Source organism: Grampus griseus (assembly GCF_964374135.1).
Source record: "Grampus griseus genome assembly, chromosome: 2".
NCBI lineage: Eukaryota > Metazoa > Chordata > Mammalia > Artiodactyla > Delphinidae > Grampus > Grampus griseus.
Window position 1 is genome coordinate 111,821,852 of NC_139018.1, and position 22,919 is coordinate 111,844,770.

Genomic DNA, 22,919 nt, shown 5'->3' on the forward strand with positions numbered 1-22,919 from the left:
AAGGGCCCTGGGGCAACCCCTGTTTAGAACTCTCTGTCCAGTGATCTGTTTACAATCACCCTCTACCCCCACCATCTGTCAGTCAAGGTTTTAGGTTATGAGCAACAGATACCAGCTCTGGGTAACTTAAGCAACACTGATTAGAAGACTACTGGTACATTAACAGAACTGATAGAGAATTTAGAAAGCCAGCGTAAGAATCATTACACACCAAGAGGAAACTAGTGGCTAGGAACACAGCAAATTCACCTTCAGGAACAGTGTGATCAGGATGCAACCTGGCACCCCGTCCCTGGACTCTCACTGTTGATACTCTCACGTTGCTGTGTCTTTCTGACACTGACTCAGTGTCAAAGCCAGTGGGGACTTTTGGGGGTGATGGATATGTTCACTGTCTTCATTGTGGTGACAGTTTCATGGATCTCTACATATGTCAAAGCATATCAAATTGTACATTTGAAATATTTGTAGTTCATTATATGTATTCTTACCTTAATAGCACTATTTAAATAATATAGTCTGGAGAGATCCCTGTGCCTAAAGCTGGGGGGCGGCAGGGAGGGGAGTGGAAGATGAAACAGAGAGTGGGGGGCAAAGGTCAACAGGCCAGCTTCATGTAGAGGCCAGACTGGCCATGAGAGGCGAACCGAGGCTCCTCTCCCCAGCTCTTCTGGAGGGTCCTAGACCTCTTGCTGGGTCGTGGCTTGTCAATAGCAAGTTAAACTTGTAGCTGATGTTAGCTTTGATGGAGAAACTACTTCTTCTTCCTCTTTAGGCCTAGCTCTCTGCTCCTCTAACCATCTTGCTCACTGAGCCTCAGTCTGGGAGGGGCAAACTCCCTTCCTTTAGGAGTGGCATTGAGAAAAGTCTCAATGGCTAGAACTGTTGAGGGATAGCATTGCTCAAATGGGTTGCCCTGAAGCAGATAGAGAGGCATGAATTTGTAGCAAGCCATTTATTAAGCTCTTAGGGGACATAGGTAAGGGGATGGGGAAGCAGGACAAAGCCTGGGGCCCCTCAGACAAAGGCCTATGAGGGCAGCTTCTGCCCATCCCGCAGGGAAGTCTGGAGTGGGAAGAACACCTCAGATGTCCCAAGCTGAGCTGGGCTTGCATGCTGTGGCCCACGACCCGCTGGGAGAGGAGAAGGATGCCTACTTCCAGGCACGCCCTGCATTCTTCACTCCAGCAGCCGAGGGCAGCTCCCCCAGAAGAGATGGGAGTGCTGCTGTGGGAGGTGAACAGGGGCCCAGAAGTGATGAAAGGTGCTCTGGATGCAGCACCAACACTGTCCATGACAAGCCAGTGTCTCCTTCAAGTCCCAGCAAGTCCAGGGCTTGGCTGACAGAGGTAATGGAAAGGCAGCCTTGTTTGGAGGAAGGTGAGCCTTGGCGTCCAGAGACCCCAGACTTAATTATCACATTCTTTTACTTGGCTGTGTGCTTTCAGCCTGTAGGACAAACCAGGCTTAGTTACACACATCTGACACATTCTTCCACTGCTCACGTCAGAGGTATGCAGAAAGATCAGTTTTCAAAAAGTGCTGCACCTTCGATTTTAGTTTGACTACTCATTTTGTCACACTGCTATTATATTCTGCTGGAGACGTGGGGTATCCGCCTATGGGGCCTGTGGGTTGGGAGGGAGAGCAGGGAGAGTGTGAGGAGTCAGTGCTCAGAGAGTCAGCTGACTGGTTTCACAGGCAGGACCACACGCCACTGCACAGAACAGAACGTGGGGACTGGAAATGTGAAGACTGTAGTCCACAGGCCTCATTGTACAGATGGGGAAACTGAGGCCCAGAAAGGAGAGACTCTCCACTCCCTTAGCTTATATTTACCCAGCACCTCTCTGTGCCAGGGCTTGCACCAGAGCCTGGGAACAGAATACCAGGATGCCACAGACTCCGACCTTTTAGCTTTTCACCTTGAAATAATTATAGATTCACAAGAAGTTGTAAATGTGGTACAGAAAGGTCCCAAGTGCCCTTCACACAGTTTTCCCCAGTGGCAACATCTGGAATAAAATTACAGTGTAATAGTAAAACCAGGAAACTGACACTGGTACAAGCACACAGTGTTTACATGTACTAATTAATGTGTGTACAGGGGTATGTGTATGTGTGTGTGTGTGTGTGTAGTTCTATGTACTGCTATCACAAGTATAGATTTGTGTGCCCATCATACAATCGAGACATGGAGCTTTTCTGTCACTGCAAAGGACCTCCCTCTGTGTCCCCTTCATAGTTGTCCACACCCCACCCCCCCATTCCTCAGCCACTGCTAAACTACTTTCCATCTCAGACCTTGCTTTCAGGGGGCTCACCTCTTCGGAGGGAGAGAGATGCAGATACAAATCTTGGCAATGTGAGGAATAGTAAATGCCTGTGTAAGTATAGGAATGAAATAATACCATGACATTTGGGTGCAGTTAACGCCACACTCCTGAGGGTGTCTAAGTCAGATTGAATCCATTGAAAGGGGACCAGAAATGGGGTGGTTTCAGCCATTACAAAGAATGAGGTCGCACTGAGGTAGCTGACGTAGAACAACCTTCAAAGCAGATGACGGAAGGCAAAGGACGGAACGGTACATTCTGGCTTGTGTGTGTGTATGTGTGTGTGTGTGTGTGTGTGTGTGTGTGTGTGTGGCAGCTCTGTAATCAGATGTCATGTGTACATACACAAACACCACTAATGGTATCACCTGTGGAAAGTGAGACCAGCAGTTGAGGAGGGAGGGATACTCGTCTCCTTGTCTACTCTCTTGTGCTATTTCAGTTTTCACTGCGTGCGTGACTTGCTTTTATTAAAAGGAAATGGAATCATTTTGGACGCTCCTTAAGCAAGAAGGAACGTATCCTGTATATTTGTATCCTCATATCGCCATATCCTTGCTTTCTCCTCTCCCTTGGGTTTGCAAAAGGCCCTCTAGGGACTTAGCAGTCTAAAAAGGGGGTTGTGCAGCCTCTAGTTGCCATGGTAGCTGTTGCTCCTGGTGACACAAGATGCAGGCCTGGCCCTCCCAGCCCTGTGAGCAGGGGGCTTGGAACCCGCACACCACCCTGGGTACCAGATGTTAAAAAAGACGTCTCTATCAGTGCTAGCATGGGATGAGTCAGCTGTGTGATTTCAGGAAGACACTGCGTTCAGTGGTCTGCACTGCATGGTGTACGCTTTCTAAAGACAAATGTTCTTTACCTAACAACATCTTAACCTCTACCTCGGAGCACCAAGCCCCATTCTCCTCCCCGCTGGGATAATCTGGTTTAACTGCCTCTACTGGTTTCTAAACACAGAGTCTGGTTTAGCGGTTGTCTTGGGGGCAGCCCATTCTCACACCAGGGTCCCCTCCCAGCCCATTCATCTTCCTCTCTCAGACCCAGAAACAGGGAGAATTGTTTAGTGCTTCTTAAGGGGTGGAGAACCCTTATTGACCACAAGAGGAAAATCGAGCTACCGTCCAGTGTATGGGGCTCATGTCAAGACAGCTTTTGTTCTTTTCTGGTGAGTCAACAAGGGCAATAAATGATATAAATTAATTTCTTGATAAACTATTGTGATACATTAAATTCCCAATAGGTTCTTCTGCTTCAACTCAAGTGTGTGTTGATAGAATAAAAGTAAAATGCAGTGAGAACTAGAGGAGAGAACTAAATTAGCTCTCTTGGGGAGGAGTGGGCTGGGGAAGGGAATTTTTGTGGTGGTCCTTGAAGGTTGGGTAGGAGTTCACCAGGTGAAGAAATGAGAAGGCGAGCTATCCTATGCTTGGTGCTAAAACCAGGGACCTGACTCTGACCAGAGATTTTCCGAACTATTACATGCTGCCATGGCCCCGACCCCTCTCTGTCTCCAGGACTGAAGGCATATGTTCAGGTGAACTTAGAGCCTGGAGAGAGGCGATGCTGTCTTGTCAGCTGGCCAGGACATGTTCAGTCCAGATGGAGCCTGTAATACGCCGATGTAGACCGAATTGCCAGATACTCCACTTCTCTTGTGGAACCAGTGTCCTGGGAACAGGCCGGGACTGCTGCCCTAAAGTAAGGCCTTACCATTCATGCTGTGATTTCTGTGGGTGCAAACTAGACAGGGTTAAAAGACTGGGGAGAAAAGAAAGGCAAGGCACGGTGGAGAAAGCAGGAAAGGCCAGGCAAGTTTGCTTTGGGGAAGGTCTCAGGCCACGACTCACAGTGGGAACATGATTCACAGACATCCTCCGAGGCCTGATTATTCGAGGCTCACGTTTCCTTCCTCTGGGACTCCCAAAGCCTGATGGTTCTTGGCACTTCTCAAAAGCTAAAGGCAAAAATAATATTTTAATTTTCTCCAACAGAAAGTCTGCGTTATAGCTACTAGCCTTATTCCAAGAACCAATTCTTAGGAAATTGGATTAGGACATAAATTTACAGAGTTCCTGGATCGGCCCAGGATTCTTTTTCCACTTACGCCACATGTGCTCCACCCTGCCTTCTTCTTTGCGTCTGAGATGCAGAGCCCAGCCTCGGGTTTTGCAGTCACCACCTCAGGATGGAGGCTGGTGGAAAGAGCCGCATTAGGGGACCAGGGCTCTAGTCCCAACTCCACCAACTCCTGAGATACCACCAGGAGACCACATCCACTCCATGGGCCTCAGTTTCCCCATCTAGAAAGGAAGGTTGCACTAGATGTTTCATAGAAAAAAATCTGCATACTCATTTTTTAGGGAGGGGAGTCAGTTAAAATTTTACCCACATAACTGAAAATTAATTTAAAGTGTTTGGAAGCCACTGGAATAAATCATCTTCAAGGCTGTACCCAGACCTAATTTCTGTAAGTCTCTAGACTTCTCCATGCTCAAAAGTGGAGGCAGAGTGGGGAGGAGGGAGGTGGTTTGGCTTCAGCCAGGTGCCCGCAGCAACCCTCCCACCGTTGCCCTCTTTTAATAAAGGAGTGTGTCTCACACATGTCACCTGTCTCCTGGGCTGAATGGTGGTGGCACTGGCAGCTGGCTCTTGCTGCACATGTTTCTGATGGCTGGAGCAGTGAGGGGGTCTCCTGTGCTAAGGATGCAGAAGCGGGTGGGAGGGAAGTGGGGTGGCTGAGGAGGAGAGGTTCTTGCCCAGGATCCAAGCCCTGCCCCACACTTTCTGGAGAACAGACCACTCCAGGAAGGAGAAGGCAAGGGGCACAAGATCACGTATCCAGTGCGACCCACTGGAGTGTGTACTTGCGGTGTCTCAGTGGAGTCACACAGCCTCATGGGGCTAAGTCTGAGTGTTACTGAGTCCGAGCTCATACTGCTCGCTGCACGACAGGCCAGTCAATTGAGAGGCGAGGTGTTGGGGCAAGGAACAGCGATTTTATTCAGAAAGCCAGCAGACGAGAAGATGGTGGACTCGTGTCCCAAAGAACCATCTGCCCAGGTTTGGACGCTAGTTCCTTTTATAGAACAAAGAGGGGGAGGTGAGGAGGTAAAGTAAAAAGAAGGCGATCAGTTGTTGGAAATATTTCCTGGTTCCGGCCAGACTCCAGAGGGGATGTGATAATTTCTTCCTTCCTGCAGCCATTCACAGGTGGGCCTGGTGTGTGTGTGTTGGGGGGTTCCTGTGAGCTAAACAAAGGTATTTTAACTTAACAGTCAGGCATGGGAGGCAGGGTTCCTGGAGAATGGGCCATTATGTATACTTTAAGCTCTAGGCAATATCCCTTGAGTGATTAACTTGTAGCAGAAGGAATACAATACAAAGGTTAAAGTGAAGCACCATCCCAACATGGAGTCAGATTTGTTCTTCCCTGTTTCAGGAGCAGTCCCTTTCTACAGGTAAGAAAGGTGGGGAACAGGGAGAGGAAGCACACTGGCCTCAGGCAACAAGTGGTGAGCCCAAGTGCTGATTCTGGGGGCGGTGGGGTGAGCGGGAGTATCGGGACCATGACCCCTGGGTAGGCAGTTGGGGCCACATGAACTCACCTATTTCTGCTTCAAGAAGACTAGTCAGGATTCTTTTTCTGGGACTTGGGAAACAAAGCAGGTGGTTGAGAATAATCAAAACGGCCTTCTGAATGAGTGAAAATGAACTGAGTGTCTCTTCTGGGTCAGGTGCTTCCTTGTGGTGTTTCATTGAATCCTCACAACCATGTGCTTTGGTATTCGGGGAAGACCCCCCTCACCCCCCACAGAGAACTCAGAGAGGGAGAGGGGGCTGCCAGGGAGGGCAGAGCTCCAGCCAAGGCCAGCCCCTCTCACTCACAGGTCTTGTTCCCATCAGGGGGCCCGCTGGCCACACTTGCCAAACAGCTGATTGTCCCACGTGAGTTCCATGAGTACAGTCAGCCCCTCCCTCCTGTCCCTGACCCAGTGCTGGGTACGGAGGAGATGCTCAGAACCAGAGCATGAGTGTCTTCCAGCCTACTTTAAAGTATTTGAAGCCACTGTTGTGAACTGCTCTCCCCCACCCCTCTTTCCACCTGTGTGCTCCTGTGTGCCAGAAAGCCTTCCAACAGCTAAAGGGAAAACAAGTCTTTCCCTTTAGCAGAAAACTATACCTCAGTGGGCTCCTAGGAAAGGAGCGCTGTGCTGGGAGTCTAGTACTGGAGCAAGCACAAGCCCACTGCAAGCTTCAGTTTCCCCATCTATGCCATGAGGGTGCCTTTGGTGAGCCTTAAGCCCTCTTCAGGGCCCATGGCCCCTGACCCTTTATGGGTGGAGCTTCCAATCTCTCCCAGGAGCAGGGCCCAAAAGGAATCCCTTTCTAGGTTTGCCATCCAGAGGCAGCCACACAGAGATCCCACCTCTGTGGTCCTTGCTGCTTTTCTACTTAAAAATAGTCCTCACTCAGCTTTGACTAGATCAAAGGGACACACTGCTGGAACTTGCTGGCCAGAGGCTGTCACTGTTAACTCTTGCCCGCTGGTTACAGGTGGATTATAGCAAGTCCTGTGGGGACATAAGGAAGAAATAAGGCATATAAGTTCTGTGAGGGCAGGAACCGTTGGTCATCTATTTATCTCTTGGATGGCATAGAATATTTCTTGAAGGAATGTTTGAATGAAATAGGGAATGAGCAGAGGTGATTCCTACCTAGAGCTGATAGGCTCATTGCGGAGGGAAGAGATATATACACAAAAAGTTAAATAATGATCCAAGGACCAAGTTACCATGCAAAGCAACGGTATGACATGTTGCAAGACAGCATTTGTGGTGCAGGAACACAGTGCAACTAATTCTGGGCTGAGGAGAGCAGGAAGAGCCTCTAGAAGAAGTTGGACTTTGGGCTGGACCTTGAGGGGTGAGTCCGGTTTGAGGGGTGTGGAGCCCCCAGATGCTTGCTCTGAAGAGGCAGTTCCTGCAAAGTTTCCGTGTTGGAAACAAGCAAAACACGCTCAAGCTCTCCAACAGAGGATGTGTCTCTGCTCTGGAGAGAAGGGAGACTGGACATGACTGGCGGGGCTCAGAGTGTTCTGGCCCAGGCTCTGCCCCTCAGTTTGTCTGCCTGACAGATGGAGGTCAGAATGTCTACCCCACTGGGATCTTGTTGGGATTTCCTGGGATGTGTTTGCACAAGCATTTTGCGGTCTGCGAAATGTTTTGCAAATATTCACTGTAATCCCAAGATGAAACCTGTTGCTCAAGGCAGGCACAGTGTTTGTTCTCTCTGTGTTTTCCTCAAGCTGAGGGATGGCGACTCAAGGCCCAGGAAACAAACACTGACCAAATCAGTAACCGTTTATGGAGCTGCTACTGTGGGTGGAGCCCCAAAGGGGATACAAGAGGAGGAAGACGGGTCCCAGCCATCCAGGGCTTAAAAAGGAGATAAGAAAAGTGGGTGAAAACTTAATATCCCCTGAGATTTTGTATATCAGCTGAAAATGATAATAGAACTTGCTGGAATGATATTAGGTCAACTTAACTGCCCTGTTTTCCATGAGAAGGTCATTTCAACCCCAAAGGTGTGAGACTGGGGTGGGGTGATAGGCCATATTCCATCTCATTAGCATGAACCCTAGTGACATCAGCAGGAAAATAGAGCCTCTGCTTACTGTTCTTGGCCCCAGGGAACAGTTTCTTGTGAGCCTCTCTCCCAGACACAAGGTGCATAATGTGGGTGAGGTCAACTTTGATGGTTCTAAAAATGTATACCCCTGTGTCTGCTCTTACACTGTGTGCCAAGGCAGGGAGAACAGGAGAAAATCTCCATTGAGCAGAGGAGGGACTGGATCCTGAACAGGGGAGGTGACTTTCCCAGGCCAGACAGTGAGTTAGCCTGGGCATAGAAGCCCCCTCTCCTGATTAATGCCTGGAGCTGTTTCGGTTCCTGCTGACCCTGCTTAGAACTGGAGTTGGGCATCGGGAACGGTTGACTGGAGTGGGGAGATTCCTCTGCGGGTTGCTGATGTGGCTGGTCTACTACAGTCATTCACTAAATATCAATTGAGTAACTATTATAATCCAGGCACTGCTCTAGTGTTGAGATTCATTCGAGAATAAAACAGACTCAAGTCCCCGCCCTTATGGAGCTTACTTTCTAGTGGGGGAGGAGGCAGACAAAAAACAATAAGGAAGCACATTATATAGCACATTAGAAGATGGAACGTGCTGTGGAAAGAAGGGAGTAGAGCAGGATAATGGGGATCAGTAGTTTGGGGTGGGTGAGAACCACCTTTAAGACAGGGTGCTCAGGGTAGACTTCATTAAGAAGGTGTGAGATGAGCAAAAGCTTGAAGGAGGGGAGGGAGTTAGCCAGGTAGATCTCTGGAAGAAGAATGTTCCAGGCAGAGGGAATGGTCAGTGCAAAGGCCCTGGGGCAGAAGTGTGCCTGGTATGTTCAAGAAGTACTGAGGAGGCCAGTGTGGCTGGAGCTGAGTGAGCAAGGGGAGAGCCCAAGATGAGGGCACAGAGGTCATGGGGCCATGTCATGGGGGGAATACGGAGGGCTTTGTGGTTATTCTAAGTGGGATGAGAAACCATCTAAAGGTTTTAAGCTGGGGAGTGGCTCATTAATTTACATTTGAAAAGGATCTCCAGGGCCCTGAATAGAGAACAGACTATAAAGGGATGAGGGTGGAACAGAGGGTGAGTTAGGAGGCTGTCCAGGTGAGCAGTGATGGTCCCTCTGGCTAGGGTGGGACCTAAGGAGGGGCAGTCAGATTCTATATCTATTTGTAATGTAGAAGTAGAAGCAGCAAGATTTGCTTGTGGGTTGGATGTCAGACATGTGGGAAAGAAAGGAATAGATGAGTACTCCATAGTTCTGAGGTGAATGGGGAAGGGGTCGTTTACTGAGATGGGAACAGTGGGTGGCTCAGAGTTAGGGATACCGTGAGTCCAGTTTTGGACGTGTTAAGTTTGAGATGCATATTGACATCCAAGTGGAGATGTTAACTGGCCATTGGAATTACTGGACCACAGTTCAGGGCCAAGGTTGGGAATGGAGACATGCACTTGTTGATGAGCTAGTTGACAAGGAATTTAGTTTAGATAGAAAAGATAGGCTGAGCCCAACTTATAAAGGCCAGATAAAAGAACAGGATCTATCCATAAGTCAGGACACTGAGAAGGAGACAGTGAGTTAGAAGGAAACCAGGAAAGGGTGGGATTCTCGAAGTCAAGAGAAGACAGAGGTTCAAGAAGGGAAAAGAATTCACCTTTGTCAAACTGCTAAGGGCTGAGAATGACCCCTTGGCTTGGCCATGAGGACATTGTTGTTCATCTTATTAAGAAAGGTTTCCTTGGGCAATAGAAATCTGATTGGAGTGGGTTCCAAAAATAAAAGGGAAATGACGAAGTGGAGACTGAATATAAGCAACTCTTTCAGGAGGTTTTGCTATTAAGGAGAAACTGGGCAATAGCTAGAGGAAAACGAAGAGGAAAATGATGCAGAAAGCAAGGAGATAATTGCAGGTCACAATCCTCAAGTGGGTGAGAGGATGAGGACTTCAGGGCACAGGGGGCGAGGCAGCTGCAGAGAGGAGCACATGCAGGTGAGCCATCATTTTCCCTGTGGCTTGTCCACATCTCAGCTGCCTTTCTGGACTCATCCTGGCAGAGGAAAGCGGCCGTAGCAGTGTTCCCACCCTACAGCAAGCAGAGCAAATCCATGGGCTACAGACTCAGGTCTTAAAATCAGCCCAAAGAATCAACAAATAATATGTTGTAGGGCTGGAGTGAAGATACCATGCTTTTGACAAAAAAAAATGTAGAAGAAAAGTGTTCTAAGCCAAAAAACAACCAGTTGGGAGTATGTCATGTAACGAAGCTCTGTGTCCCCTCTACAGTAAAATATGTCCTACTTTACCCAAGAAATGAGGAAAAGAGGTTTTCACTATTTTTCCTTCCATGATGATGTTTCACTTTGTTACTAATCAGACTAAGGCAAATAAAAATTGAAAATATTGGGCTTCCCTGGTGGCACAGTGGTTGAGAGTCCGCCTGCCGATGCAGGGGACACGGGTTCATGCCCCGGTCCGGGAAGATCCCATGTGGAGCGGAGTGGCTGCGCCCGTGAGCCATGGTCACTGAGCCTGCGCGTCCGGAGCCTGTGCTCTGCAATGGGAGAGACCACAACAGTGAGAGGCCACAACAATGAGACGCCCGTGTACCACAAAAAAAAAAATCGAAAATATCATTTTTTGCCAAATGGACAAATATTTTTTTTGTCTTGTTATCTCATTTTTTTTAACATCTTTATTGGAGTATAATTGCTTTACAATGCTATGTTAGTTTCTGCTTTATAACAAAGTGAATCAGTTATACATATACATATGTTCCCATATCTCTTCCCTCTTGCATCTCGGTGCTTTGTGACCACCTAGAGGGGTGGGATAGGGAGGGTGGGAGGGAGGGAAACACAAGTGGACAAATATTTTAAGGGATAATTCTTAGTATTCAAAAATGTTCTGTTAAACAGGCATTTCTTAAAACATGGGTGGGAGTGAAAAATTGGTTCAAGATCTTTGAGAAGCAGTTTGGCTATTGGCTGTAACCAAAAGACTTAGGAAATTTCATACTTCTTGGGCGCAGTAATTCCTCTTTTGGGAATCCAGCCTAGAGAAACCATTGGAAACTTGGACAAAGATTTAATAACAAGATTTCTCAAAAACTTGTTTATGGTAATGGAATAAATATAAGAAAGTTAACTGTCCAAACATAGAAGACTAGTTTACAACATTTTTGACACATTCATATTTAATAATATGGAGAAATGTTTAACATATGTTGGTAAGTGAAAAAAAGTTACAAAATTATTCCAAGTGAATTATTCAATTCCATCTTAGGGATTGTACATCCACTCTTCAATTAGGTCTAGACTAAAAATTATGTATTGAATTATTTAAAATTTTAATAACCATATGTGTCTCCATATTTCTAGTTGCATTTTCTTCATACCAGCTGGGCTGGTTTCATTTCTGCCCATTTTTATTTAAGTTCTTATTCTTTTTTTTATGAATGTTTTTCTTTCCTTTCCTTCTTTGAGAATTCTAAATATGCTTAATGTCTATTATTTTCACTTCTTACAAAATGAATTCCCCCTATTATTGGTTTGATTGGCTGTCTTCTTTGCAGTCATTCTTTTGAGGTCTTTTGGAATACCAGCTTGTTGACTCATCTTGAATGGGGTGTGTGTGTGTGTGTGTGTGTGTGTGTGTGTGTGTGTGTGTGTGTTGTGTTGTGTTGTGTTTGTGTTCAGCCCTTCTCTAGAAGTTCTGCATTGCTTCCACCCAGCTTCCTGGTCCCCTCAGTTCAACATTAGCCTTACCTTGGTGGCCTCGGGCTCCCATCCAGGGAGAGCTGAGGATACCATGGGTCCAGTCACCAAGCAGCAGTTGTTGTGGTCCAGCTCTTGGCTAGGAGGCTAAGTACAAAATATAAATCACAGTCCCAGGCAATGGTCAGACACAGCTTTTTCCAGCCCTCTCCCATAAGCAGGGGCATGGCATGTTTCTGCTTCATCTCTGGTCAACAGAGATGTTTATCTTATTTGAGATCAGTTGGTCTTTTAAACTAAAAAAAAATTTTTTTATCTATCATTGCTTTGTATGTGGTACAGATGAGGGGGCCTCAAAGAGTGAATGTAATACCATCTTAACCAGAAGTCCCAAGTCTCAGCTTCTTACTTTTCTGACTCTGGCTTGTGGCTATGAAGAAGTGTCATTAGCATTTATGCCCACCTTTTGCTAACTGCTTTGCTTACTCCACTCCCAATTTTCCCCAGGTACTTGGGTGTCTCACATGTGCTCACGAGCCAGCCTGCTCAAATCCCACCAATCTCGTGCTCCTGGAGCTGTCTACTACCTGGCAGCCCTCCTACTGGCTGTACTGTCCTAGCACCTCCCAGTAGAGGGGTGATCTCCTGGACTTCCAAACATTCAAGACCCCCGAGTCCAAACAGTACCGGAGTCTCCTGCAGTCCCTGCAAAGAACTCCCTGCCTTCCCTATCTCTTCAGAGAACTCAGACCAGAGTTCAAGGGCAGAGCTGAAGAACAGACCCGTGCTTCCCTCTCCTTCTTCCCAGGTTTCACCCCCAAGCCCTCCACTTACAGTGTTCTCCTCAGTGGCCCCTTTCACACAGGTGACACTGATTTCTAGGAGACAGCAGTGAGCAGTCCTGAGACAGATCTTAGTTCCCCTGTATAGGAATTGAACCTGGGTAGCCTGGATGAAAACCAGGAATCCAAGCCGTTAGTCCACCAGGGGCTAGAGGCTAGAAGCAAAGTGCCTCTAGCTCTTCCCCCCATTGAAAGCAAGAATGTTTCAAGGAGGCAAAAACTGCAAAATAGGTACAAAGTTTATTACTAGAGACACAGCCCAATGTATGGGAGAGCACACAGAGAAAGAGTGTATTTATTTAAGTCAGAAGCAAGGCAGAAATACACACCCAGGGAGAAAGGGTATAGCCATCCTTCCTAATGAGGAGGAGTGCAGGAAAGAGGTGATTTAAATCACTTACATAGGACACTTCTTCCTGGTCTTTGTTTACCTTTGGCCAAATATCTGGTTTCTTTTTCCACACCTGACCTGCCCTAGGACCCTCCCCAACATGCCTGCCAACTTTTTGCTAAGATGGTTCCCACTGCAGAGGCCTGTGGCGGTATGTCCCACACCTATTATGGGATGGCGCCCCCTCCCTTTTTGACCCCCAAGGAGCCTTCCCGCCCATGTGCAGACAGGGAAGTTTTCCTTGACCTCCGGAGCGGTCATCTTATCTCTTTACTTCAGCAGAGCTCATCTTCTGCCACTAGCTTTGTCCTTGGAGCATCTGGGTGAGAGCAAAGCTTCAGTTTTCCTCCACTTGACACGTACCAGCTGTCCAGCCCAGGGGCCCATTTATCTCCTACCTCAAAACCAGTTCATGTGAATGAGTCCATCACACACAACCCCCCTCTGAATCCCAGGCTGGGCTACCTTCTGCATGTGACTAGAAATAGATGCTCAACATTAGCAGTGATTTTATTTGGGTAGGTAGATTATAGTGATTTTTTAAAAAATCTTTTTTAAAGTGTGTGTGTGCTTTTAGGTATTTTTCTAATTCTCTACAGTTAATGTTTATAATTTTGTAATCATGCAACAATATTATTGGGGACATTTCGGTTTCTTCCATGTCCTGGCGATTGTAAATAGTGCTGCAATGAATATTGTGGTATGTGTATCTTTTTGAATTATGGTTTTCTCAGGGTATATGCCCGATAGTGGGATTGCTGGGTCATATGGTAGTTCTATTTTTAGTTTTTTAAGGAATCTCCATATTGTTCTCCATAGTGGCTGTATCAATTTACATTCCCACCAACAGTGCAGGAGGGTTCCCTTTTCTCCACATCCTCTCCAGCAAGTATTGTTTGTAGATTTTTTGATGATGGCCACTCTGACCTGTGTGAGGTGATATCTCATTGTAGTTTTGATTTGCACTTCTCTAATAATTAGTGATGTTGAGCAGCTTTTCATGTGCTTCTTGGCCATCTGTATGTCTTCTATGGAGAAATGTCTATTTAGGTCTTCTGCCCATTTTTGGATTGGGTGGTTTGTTTTTTAAATATTGAGCTGCATGAGCTGTTTATATATTTTGGAGATTAATCCTTTGTCCGATTATTCATTTGCAAATATATTCTCCCATTCTGAGGGTTGTCTTTTCCTCTCGTTTAGGGTTTCCTTTGCTGTGCAAAAGCTTTGAAGTTTCATTAGGTCCCATTTGTTTATTTTTATTTCCATTACTCTAGGAGGTGGATCAAAAAAGATCTTGCTGTGAGTTATGTCAAAGAGTGTTCATCCTATGTTTTCCTCTAAGAGTTTTATAGTGTCCAGTCTTACATTTAGGTCTCTAATCCATTTTGAGTTTATTTTTGTGTATGGTGTTAGGGAGTGTTCTAATTTCATTCTTTTACATGTAGCTGTCCCATTTTCCCAGCACCACTTATTGAAGAGACTGTCTTTTCTCCATTGTATATCCTTGCCTCCTTTGTCATAGATTAGTTGACCATAAGTGCGTGGGTTTATCTCTGGGCCTTCTATCCTGTTCAATTAATCTATATTTCTGTTTTTGTGCCAGTACCATATTGTCTTGATGACTGTAGCTTTGTAGTATAGTCTGAAGTCAGGGAATCTGATTCCTCCAGCTCAGTTTTTTTCCCTCAAGACTGCTTTGGCTATTCGGGGTCTTTTATGTCTCCATACAAATTTTAAGATTTTTTTTTCTAGTTCTGTAAAAAATGCCATTGGTAATTTGATAGGGATTGCATTGAATCTGTAGATTGCTTTGGGTAGTATAGTCACTTTCACAATATTGATTCTTCCCATCCAAGAACATGGTATATCTCTCCATCTGTTGGTATCATCTTTAATTTCTTTCATCAGTGTCTTATAGTTTAATGCATACAGGTCTTTTGTCTCCCTAGGTAGGTTTATTCCTAGGTATTTTTTTTCTTTTTGTTGCGATGATAAATGGGAGTGTTTCCTTAATTTCTCTTTCAGATTTTTCATCATTAGTGTGTAGGAATGCAAGAGATTTCTGTGCATTAATTTTGTATCCTGCAACTTTACCAAATTCATTGATTAGCTCTAGTAGTTTTCTGGTGGCATCTTTAGGATTTTCTATGTATAGTATCATGTCATCTGTGAACAGTAAGAGTTTTACTTCTTCTTTTCCAATTTGTATTTCTTTTCCTTCTCTGATTGCAATGGCTAGGACTTCCAAAACTATGTTGAATAATAGTGACGAGAGTGGACATCCTTGTCTTGTTCCTGATCTTAGAGAAAATGCTGTCAGTTTTTCACCATGGAGAATGATGTTTGCTGTGGGTTTGTCATATGGCCTTTATTATGTTGAAGTAGGTTCCCTCTATGCCCACTTTCTGGAGAGCTTTTATCATAAATGGGTGTTGAATTTTGTCAAAAGCTTTTTCTGCATCTATTGAGATGATCATATGGTTTTTATTCTTCAATTTGTTAATATGGTGTATCACATTGATTGATTTGTGTATATTGATGAATCCTTGCATCTCTGGGATAAATCCCACTTGATCATGGTGTATGATCCTTTTAATATGTTGTTGGATTCTGTTTGCTAGTATTTTGTTGAGGATTTTTGCATCTATATTCACCAGTGATATTGGTCTGTAATTTCCTTTTTTTGTGGTATCTTTGTCTGGTTTTTGTATCAGGGTGATGGTGGCCTCATAGTATGAGTTTGGGAGTTTTCCTTCCTCTGCAATTTTTGGAAGAGTTTGAGAAGGATGGATGTTAGCTCTTCTCTAAATGTTTGATAGAATTCACCTGTGAAGCCATCTAGTCCTGGACTTTTGTTTGTTGGAAGATTTTTAATCACAGTTTCAATTTCATTACTTGTGATTGGTCTGTTCATATTTTCTATTTCTTCCTGGTTCAGTCTTGGAAGGTATACCTTTCTTAGAATTTGTCCATTTCTTCCAGGTCATCCATTTTATTGGCATAGAGTTGCTTGTAGTAGTCTCTTAGGATGCTTTGTATTTCTGCGGTGTCTGTTGTAACTTCTTTTTCATTTCGAATTTTATTGATTTGAGTCCTCTCCCTCTTTTTCTTGATGAGTCTGGCTAATGGTTTATCAATTTTGTTTATCTTCTCAAAGAACCATCTTTTAGTTTTATTGATCTTTGCTGTTTTCTTTGTTTCTATTTCATTTATTTCTGCTCTGATCTTTAGATTTCTTTCCTTCTGCTAACTTTGGGGTTTGTTTGTTCTTCTCCTTTAGGTGTAACGTTAGATTGTTTATTTGAGATTTTTTTCTTTCTTGAGGTAGGCTTGTATAGCTATAAACTTCCCTCTTAGAACTGCTTTTGATGCATCCCATAGGTTTTGGATCATCGTGTTTTTCATTGTCATTTATCTCTAGGTATTTTTTATTTCCTCTTTGATTTCTTTAGTGATCTCTTGGTTATTTAATAACGTATTGTTTAGCCTCCATGTGTTTGTTTTTTCCTTTTTTCCCCTGTAATTGATTTCTAATTTCATAGCGTTGTGGTCAGAAAAGATGCTTGGTATGATTTCAATTTTCTTAAATTTACTGAGGCTTGATTTGTGACCCAAGATGTGATCTATCCTGTAGAATGTTCCGTGCACACTTGAGAAGAAAGTGTAATCTGCTGTTTTTGGATGGAATGTCCTATAAATATCAATTAAATCTATCTGGTCTATTGTGTCATTTAAAGCTTGTGTTTCCTTATTAATTTTCTGTCTGGATGATCTATACATTGGTGTAAGTGAGGTGTTAAAGTCCCCCACTATTACTGTGTTACTGTCAATTTCCTCTTTTAGAGCTGTTAGCAGTTGCGTTATATATTGAGGTGCTCCTATTTTGGGTGCATATATATTTATAATTGTTATATCTTCTTCTCAGATTGATCCCTTGATCATTATGTAGTGTCCTTCCTTGTCTCTTGTAACATTCTTTATTTTTTATTTATTTATTTTTTTTGCGGTATGCAGGCCTTTCACTGTTGTGGTCTCTCCAGTTGCAGAGCACAGTCATCCAGACGCGCAGGCTCAGCGGCCATGGCTCAGGGGCCCAGCCACTCCACGGCATGTGGGATCTTCCCAGACCGGGGCACGAACCCGTGTCCCCTGCGTCAGCAGGCGGACTCCCAACCACTGCGCCACCAGGGAAGCCCTACTGCTGCTTCTCATGTCCGCCTGCTCCAGCTCCTGTGTCCACAGGAGCGGCCACTTTGAGGCGCCCCAGCCCTTGCCCCTTTGCCTGTCCCATCCTGGGCTCCCAACTTCATTTCATGCTGCGTTCCCTCTAAATTACTCCAGAGCCCAGGAAGCTCCAGGCGGTCTGCGTACTATGGACGTGTGATTTGGGGTTCTGCCATTGGGCAGTAGTTTTATGTCTGCTGAGTGAAAATGTTCTGCTCTAGAAGATTCTTCTGGCTTTTTTGCTGGCTTATCCCCTTGCTCTAATTGGATTAAACTGAGCACAGGGAGGGGAAGGAACACAGGCTTTCGGGATTCTAATCCCCACCCCACTACTTACGGGTCACTCATTGTCGTCATCTGTAAAACGGAGCTATAATTCTCTACCTTTGGAGTTATTAATATTTTAGGAATTAAACGAGATAATACATGTGAAGCCAATAACTACACACACCTGGCACATGGTCAGTCCAAAAGTATTAGGTCTAGTTTTGCTTTCCTCTCTCTAGCCTCCTCGAGATACAAGAGGTCACAGAGGATTTGGTTGGGAGACAGGAACTGTCCCTTGGACTGATCTGGTCACATCAGAAGTAGACATATATATGTATACATATACACAGCACCTACTTGGGGCCAGCAATGATCCTTTGAAGTCAGAATCAGCATCCTCATTTGACCCATGAGGAATCTGACTCTCAGAAAAGTAACTTACCAGGCCAAGGTCCCACAGCTAGTAGCAGAGCAGGTATTAAAACTCAGGGCTGGCTTCCCTGGTGGCGCAGTGGTTGAGAGTCCACCTGCCGATGCAGGGGACGCGGGTTCGTGCCCCGGTCTGGGAAGATCCCACATGCCGCAGAGCAGCTGGGCCTGTGAGCCATGGCCGCTGAGCCTGTGAGTCCGGAGCCTGTGCTCCGCAACGGGAGAGGCCACAACTGTGAGAGGCTCGCGTACTGCAAAAAAAAAAACAACCAAAAAAAAACCTCAGGGCTTTGCTCTTTCTCCTCCACTCCCAGGACACCATTGCTGTCTTTCCTTCCTTCCTGCTGAGAAAGGGTCAGTGGGCTGAGACACTGATGCTCATGAGCCCATCAGAGGGGGCAGTTCACTCTGCCCAGAGCACCCCCAGGCAGATGTTCCAGATGTTTGCCACTAGCACCAAGAATCTTCCCTTACAGACTTTCTGGACCAAGCCCCCAGAACAGAGAGGCAACGAAGCTTCCCACCCCCAACCTCCTACCCAAGCCTGTTCCCAGGAGAGGGTGTGTGTGGCCAAGGCTCTGGGCACAGTCCTGGCTTTAAGGATGGCCGTGAACCTTGGCTCTGTTCCACCCCCAGGCCCTGACTCTGGCAACTTACTCCCCACTCCAACAGGTGTTCTATTGGACCCACCTGTCCTACCTCCCATGTCTGCACGGGCCCAACTTCTGGAAGTAGCTGCTGGTCCCCGGCATCTTGTTCTTCCTGGAGAAGGCCGTTGGCCTGGCCGCATCCCTCATGGAGGCCCTGTGCATCGTGGAAGTCATCTCCTCCCTTCCAAGGTGCAAAGGGGGCCTGACGAGCCAAGGGGAGTCACAGGTGGTGGGGTGCAGAAGCTGAGTACTCTGTTAGACCCCCACTCCCAAGGAAATGGGGCACCCCATCACAGTGGAGAAGATAAGCAAAGTGCAAGACTCGATCTAGCCCTCCAGGAGTGACACTTCTGGAAGGGGAATAACAGGTAAGCAGGGTACCACTAAAGGCCAGTGTGCACAGAATACCTTCAGTAAGTATATATTAGTGTGTACAAGGTGGCAGGCCCTGCACTAGGTGACAGAGATGCAGAGAAGGCTCAGGCACTGTCCCGCTCTCCATGGGCACCCAGGCTAGTAGGAGAGCAGCCCTTCCGTTACAGTGCAGGGCTGTGTTGTAAGAGAAGAAGAATCCCAGGAGGTGTTAAAACTCTTTGTCTTTGAGAGATCAGAGAAGCTTCAGAATGAGAGGGGAGCTGCCTTTTCAGGGTTTTGAAAGATGAATAGGAGTTTGTTGGATAGACAAGACAGGGAAGGGTTTGCTTGGATAAGGAACAGCATGGGCAAAGGCACAGAGTTATGAAAGGGCATACTGTGCTTGGGGGACTACAGGTAGTTTGGCACAGCTGGAGCCAAGGTGCCAGGGAGAAGCTGGAGGGGTGGGAAGGGCCTAAGGGTGAGTGGCCTCACTCTGCAGGCCACGGGGAACCCTTGAGCAGGGTGAGGGATGGGTGGGCGGTGGTATTGAGGTGCTTTATACTCCAGCTGCATTTCTTTACTCGCTCTATAGAAGATGGCTTGGAGGGGACCACTGGGGAGGCTGTTGCATACGTGTAGATGAGAGCTCACGAGAGCCTTGACCTTGAACTGGGTGGGGAGGGGGCATGTCACAGAAAGACTCAAGAGGTAACTGGTTGCATTTGCGGTTGAGGTGGGGAAGGCGTCTAGGCTGTCTTGCAGGTGCCTGAGTAACTGGGGCCATTTTTGGAGAAAGGGAAGGCAGTTCTGGGTGGGTTTGACTCTGGACAGCTTGAGAGTGAGGACACAGAAGTTGACTAAGAGGCTGAGGTTTCTGTCTAGACCCTGGCATCAGACAGAGTGGTTGGATTCAAATCCCGTGGTTTCTTAGCTGGTGGCCTTGAGCAAGTCATTTAACCTCTCTGAGCCTCAGCCTCTCCTGCGTAAAGTGGAGAAAGAATGACATTCATCTCAGAGAGTCGCTCTGAGGACTAGAGATAGCACTAGAAGAGCTCCACACAGCTCTGGCACCCAGTAAGTGCTCAATAAACGGAAGCTACTAGCCGGGAGGCAGTTGTATCCTGGGGAGATGCCCGTTCACGGTTGGAATACCACCCAGGTGCCACAGAAGTTCCAAGAAAGGGGCTGGAGCAGTCAGGGGCTTCACAGAGTGGGAGGGCCACTGAGAAGCAGTATTTACACCACAAGAAGTGGGATCACACCATGAGCCCCACTTCAGACACAGCCTGACTTCCCTTCTCTGATCACTGCCCACCCCCTGGTTGGCAGATGTGCTGCAGGGGCGAGACCCCACTCACAGGCACAGAAGAGTCTCATGTCTGGGGCCGGCCTGGCTTATGGTGGAGAAAGACGGCCCAGCCTCCATCCTCTGGCCTTGGGGCCCCTGGCAGCTCTGGGCCTGCACAGATGACCCTGGTCTCTTTCTTCTCTCCCCAGGTCACTCATCTCGTCATCAAGAAGCCCCCTCCTTTCCACTACAGGCCTGGCGACTACTTGTAACTGAACATCCCCACCGTCGCACACCACAAGTGGCACCCCTTCACCATCCGCAGCGCTCCCGAGCAGAAAGGTAGGCCTGCGCCAGCCCCACTGGTCACTCAGCAGGTATTACTGAGTCCTTGCCGTGTGCCAAGCAAGGCTGGGAACCAGGAACACAGAGGTGAACAAGACCAGACACACAAAGTCGACCTCCCAAAGCTCCCTCTGGAACACAGAGGCAGCCGTGCAGATGCTGACCGAATGGGGTGTTTGGCGCTGTACTGGCTGCCGTGAGGGTCACAGGGGAGGGCCTGGCCTGGTGGGAGAAGTGGGCAGGGTGGCATTTCAGCTGAACTTTGAAAGGTTCGTAGGAGTTTCCTAGGTAGGGAAGGACGAGGGGGTGGAGGCGGAGGGAGAAGCATGAAAACATGGAAACATAGGAGGGTCTGATGTAGTTTGGGCTGAGAGTTGGGTGGAGTAGGGAGGAAGGAAGTAGGGGCAGTGGGGGCGGGAAAGAGGGTCAGAGAAGGGACCAAAGGCAGACAAGAGTGGCTGGCAAAGTCGATGAGAACCAGGGTGGGACTGTGAAAGACTTTGAACGCAGAGTGGAACGCAGGATGGCGCAGGCGGTTGGGAGCCCGCAGGGGTCTTAAGCGGAGGAACAGCGGCTCAGAGGAGAGGGGACCATGTCGTTTCCAAAGGGGCTGTGACAGGAAGCCAGGCTTCCGCACTCCATGTGGGCATGAGCCCTGTGGGGCGTCAAGGCAGCAGAAGCCCTCGCACCCTTCTCCCCCATCCCTGGACCACCCCTATTCCCTCTGGATACCCAGCGCCCATAGAACCGCTCAGCGGACCCCCCCTTTGCCCAGCTGTCCTCTGACTCGCAGCCATGCGTGGGCCTGCCTTCTGGTCCTGAGCTGTTGGTCGGGCCACAAGCTGGACCTCTGACCTCCTGGCCAGGCATTGGCCCTCCCACCTCAAGCGGTGCTTCTGACAGAGGAGGCCTTGCGTGGCCTGTTACAGCGAGACCCTTGCTCGGCTTCATGAGGAGTAAAGGCTTCTGGTTGCCAGGGTTCTCTGACCCACCCCCATTAAAAGCTGTAGCTTCACTCAGGATGCCTCCCACCCCCTGGCCCAGCTCCCTCAGCTCAGGGCGCAGACCCAAGTCCAGGGTTCCCCACCCGGAGCTGCACAACACCCACCCTGGAATCATGTGAGTGGTGGCCTGGAGGTACAATGGGATGAGGGTGTGGGTTAGAGAGGGTGGGTTACCTTCTTCCTATTTTTCTTTCCTTTGCTGTTTTGTAAAGAACAGATATGCTTCCAGAAAATTCAGACAGTATAGAAACATGTCCTGAAGAAAATTAAAATCCCTCAAGTAATTCCACCCAAAGAAATCCATTGTCCGAAGCGGGAAAGGGACGATGGGATGAATTGGGAGATTGGGATTGACATATATACACTCTTGATACTATGTATAAAATAGATTCCATAATGAGAACCTACTGTATAGCACAGGGAACTCAATGCTCTGTGGTGACCTAAATGGGAAGGAAATCCAAAAAAGAGGGGATATATGTATACATATAGTGATTCACTTTGCTGTACGGTAGAAGCTAACACAGCATTGTAAAGCAACTATACTCCAATAAAATTTTTAAAAGAAAAAAAAATAAAACCATTGCCTTCCAGATCTCGATACATCTCCATGGATAATCAGAAGCAGAGATAATTCTGCATGCAAGGGATCACTGTTCACACTGTGAAGCCCACTTTTTCTCCATGAATAGTATGTCATGAAAGTCTTTGCATGTCAGTTCTTTTAAAAGAAGAACTTTTCCTTTTTATGGCTGCATACTATTCCAGTGTATCAATACTAATATGATTATAATGACCATGTTTATTTTATGGATGTATTATTTATTTGACCAATTCTTGAAGGGGTTTCTTAGGGTCTCAGCTTGGAATCTGCCCATATCTTGGGCCCGAGTCCCCTGCAGTGAGCTGAGTGAGTCTATATGGGGACTGGTAAATCCTCCAACTTTGTTTGCAGAGGTGGCTTACAGAATCAGGAGTGGAACTCAGGCTCGCAGGTGCGGCTGATTGAATTCAGCTGACATTTAAGAGTCCTTCTCCGTATGAGTCACTGTGTGAGGCAGTTCAGGGTGCATCTGTGCGACAGGGCATAGCCCAGCCCTCCTGCCTCTTTGCACCCTGCAGGGTGAGGAAGCGCCAGGAAGGCGCATGGGAGTAGGGATCCAAGCACGTGACTTTCAGTCCCCTCCTCACAAAGCTGTGAGAGCATGCCTCACCTCTCTGTAAACATAGGGTCCAACCAGTCCATTCAGGAACTTAGGTGGACAAAAAAGTGTGACATCTTGGTTTCACTAACAGCTAACTAAAATTTAGCATTTTCTTCAGGTATGAATGCAGGTAACAATGCATAGTAGCATTACCAACCCGTGTGCCTTTTTCGAAATGAAAACCATGGGTTCTTCTTCATATCACATTACGGTTGCTGTCCATACTTTCGGATATCATT

At 47.0% G+C, this 22,919-nt stretch overlaps 1 pseudogene across 1 annotated transcript in view; it reads left to right on the forward strand.

Moving 5' to 3' along the window:
• LOC309819301 (NADPH oxidase 5-like) overlaps window positions 1-22,919 on the forward strand; it is a 39,156-nt pseudogene that overhangs the window by 1,850 nt on the left and 14,387 nt on the right. Inside the window, exons 3-6 of the transcript in view lie at window positions 1,060-1,264; window positions 17,100-17,169; window positions 18,504-18,670; window positions 20,336-20,468. The product of the transcript in view is annotated as an NADPH oxidase 5-like (transcript). The remainder of the gene's footprint in view (window positions 1-1,059; window positions 1,265-17,099; window positions 17,170-18,503; window positions 18,671-20,335; window positions 20,469-22,919) is intronic.